Source organism: Mytilus trossulus, chromosome 3, assembly GCF_036588685.1.
Source record: "Mytilus trossulus isolate FHL-02 chromosome 3, PNRI_Mtr1.1.1.hap1, whole genome shotgun sequence".
NCBI classification, from domain to species: domain Eukaryota; kingdom Metazoa; phylum Mollusca; class Bivalvia; order Mytilida; family Mytilidae; genus Mytilus; species Mytilus trossulus.
In genome coordinates this window covers 6,672,402-6,676,232 of record NC_086375.1, presented here as the reverse complement: position 1 = coordinate 6,676,232, position 3,831 = coordinate 6,672,402, and positions in this window count along the sequence as shown.

The window sequence follows — 3,831 nt, the reverse complement described above, 5'->3', positions numbered from 1 at the left end:
TCAATCAGATAATGTAAGTCGATGGATAACAGACAAACCAAATAATGTTAATACATTAATAACAGACGAATCAAGACTGTTAATAGAAATGTAATACACCAATCAGATACTGCAAATCAAAGAATTACAGACCAATCAAATACTGTTAATCGATGAGTAACAAACTAATCGAATACTGTAAATAGATAACTAACAGACAATTCAAATACTGTTAGTTAAAGAATATCATACAATCAAATACACTGTAAATCGAGGAATAACAGAACAATGAATATCTGTTAATCAATGATAAACACATCAATCAAATATACTGTAAATCAGAGAATAGTAAAACAATCAAAGACTGTAAATGTATTAATAACAGACAAATTAAATAATGAAAATCGACGAATAACAGACAAAAAAGTACTGTAAATCAATGAACAACAGACCAATCAAACGTTTCATGTAAATCAATGAATAACAGACCAATGAAATACTGTAAATCAATGAATAACAGACCAATGAAATACTGTAAATCGAAGAATAACAGACCAATGAAATACGGAAAATTGATTCATAACAGACCAATCAAATAGATGTTGCCATGGATATACACAAAATTAATTATATTTCATCATATTACCTGTTGAAAATCAAAATCATGGAATATACTGATTGCATAAATATGTACATGTAAGACACATACAGTTAGCTCAATGTAGGCCAGGAGTACAAGATAATCTAACATGCATGCACTTTGTATGTCAATTTTAAATATAATTGTGAAGTGCTACCTCAAACCTCAGTCACCTACGTTATGACTGGGGACTTTACAACCAAGACCTCGCGTAAGGAGAGTACTGAGCTACGCACATTAAATTCTTATCCTATGAAAACAACTGATTGGTCCGTCCGGCGGTTGCCTGGTTCAAAGTAAAAAAAGGTCTACCAATATTAGTGTACTAGTATTAGAAAGCCAATCAAACAAGATGATCAAACATTTTGTGAGTTAATTGCAAATGTTTTTCCTAACTGTGGAGTGCTATCTTAACCTACAGACATCTCTGGTATGAATGGGGACGTTACAACGAACACCTTCCGTAAAGCAAGTTCCAATTTGAGATGTTTACGTTTTCAATCCTTATCATGGGAAGTACGGGGCGCCGAATGGGACTCTTGTGGTTTTGTACTCAAAATTCAATTTTGTACGGACAAAAGTGACTTTTGTTCAACAAAAATGAGTTCAGTTTAACAAAATTTGTATCATACTACAAATTTGAAATTTTGTCATACAAAATTATCTATCAGCGGACAAAAGTCACTTTTGTCATGACAAAATTCATTTTTGTTACACAGACTTGACTTTTGTTACCTAATTTGAAAATTGAGCGACAAAAGTCAATTTTGTATTTAAATTAGTTTAGTTTGGTTTCTGTGAACTAATTTGCATACAAAATTATCTATCAGCGGACAAAAGTCACTTTTGTCATGACAAAATTCATTTTTGTTACACAGACTTGACTTTTGTTACCTAATTTGAAAATTGAGCGACAAAAGTCAATTTTGTATTTAAATTAGTTTAGTTTGGTTTCTGTGAACTAATTTGCATACAAAATCGACTTTTGTTACACAAAATTGACTTTTGTTACACAAAATTGACTTTTGTTACACAAAATTGACTTTTGTTACACAAAATTGACTATTGTTACACAAAATTGACTTTTGTAACACAAAATTGACTTTTGTGAGACAAAATTGACAAAATTGACTTTTGTCTCAACAAAATTGACAAAATTGACTTTTGTCTCAACAAAATTGACAAAATTGAATTTTGTCTCAACAAAATTGACAAAATTGAATTTTGTCTCAACAAAATTAACAAAATTGAATTTTGTCTCAACAAAATTGATTTTTGTCTCACGAAAATTAATTTTGTCTCACGAAGGTCAATTTTGTCTCATAAAAGTCAATTTTGTTGTTACAAAATTGAATTTTGTCATCACAAAAATGAATTTTGTCGTCACAAAATTGACCTTTGTCTCAACAAAATTGACAAAATTGACTTTTGTCTCAACAAAATTGACAAAATTGACTTTTGTCTCAACAAAATTAACAAAATTGACTTTTGTCTCAACAAAATTTACAAAATTGACTTTTGTCTCAACAAAATTAACAAAATTGACTTTTGTCTCAACAAAAATGACAAAATTGAATTTTGTCTCAACAAAAATGACAAAATTGAATTTTGTCTCACAAAAGTCAATTTTGTCTCACAAAAGTCAATTTAGTCTCACAAAAGTTAATTTTGTTTCACAAAAGTCAATTTTGTCTCACAAAATTGAATCTTACCGTACACAATTGACTTTTGTGATTTAATTTCCATATCAGGTAACAAAAGTCAATTTTGTATGCAAATATAAACATATTTGCATTCCTTTAAGACAAAATTGACTTTTGTCATGACAAATATGAATTTTGTCTACAAAAATGAATTTTGTCATGACAAAAATGAATTTTGTCTACAAAAATGAATTTTGTCATCACAAAATTGAAGTTCTCACAAAACAAGTCTGTAGCACATAGTTTTGTAAGACAAAAATGATTTTGTTATGACAGAATTGAATTTTGTACAAAACCACAAGAGTCCCATTCGGCGCCCCGTAGGAAGAACTCTCTGATTGGTCCGTCGGTTGCCTGGTTCAATGTAAAAATGTCGACTCATATAAAAGTTGATTGAGTGGTGGTTACCCAACGATCAGTGGCAATTATTTCATGTATTTTATGACAAGATCAAAGTAATCAATCAGTCGATCAAATAGGTACTGCAAGTTAGACGGTCAGGATTGTGGGCGGGAAAACTCTTCTTTGAAACAGGACTCCAACACACCATCCAAAAAAATTGCAAATGGTCTAAGTATTCAGGAAGCGTTGTAAATTTAACACACATTTTGAGGTGAAACAAAAACGACTGTTAAACAATGTAATTAATTGACCTCACTGTCTTGTACTTGATTCTTTCTACATAGTACTCGATCACCGTCCTCTTGACCAAGGGTGTACCTATGACCTGATTACCCCTAGCTGACACATTTGTATTTGTTTATGTAATAACTATGTAACAACATAATGACCGAGACTTAATCAAACAAAATTCTCCATTTATAACCTAAAGTTTATTTTACGGATTATTACATATTGATTGAACGAAACGCAAACAACGGAGATATGTCTGAACATTTGTATAACTGCCATATTATTTCTATTTATTCACTGATTTTTCATGACAAGAAGTTTAAAGCTAACGGTAAAAATTAAAATCCTGAAAGAACATGCATGTCTTTTAGTACCATTCGAAACACACTTTGAAGCATCAAATTACACCGTTTTTGTTTTTGATAATATTGAGTACGACAAGGAACGACCTGAAGTATTTGACTGCAGTTTTAACTGGCTTTAGACAAGTTAATGAATAAATGGGAGTTGTTATGCATGAAAAAGTGTATTCGAAAAAAAAAGTCCGTAAGCACCAGACATATCTTCTTTTTTTATATAAAGATACAAATTTGGGAATCTGCAGTCATCTATTTTCTCTTAAAGTTTTATTCTCAACCGACTCTTACTGTATATTTTGTTTAGATTTAAGTAAATATATAAGGTTTAAGTAACTATATACGGGTGCATCCATTATAAGTTGGATGGGATAAATGTGTTCAACATAGCCACCAAACGTTGAATTATTTAGTGAGATGACATCATCTATTTAGCGGAAAGTGATGTTAAGGGGTAAAGCGCTTCTTTTCTTCTTCCTTAAAATTTTGTCTTATGTGAATTAAGGAGAAATTCGACATG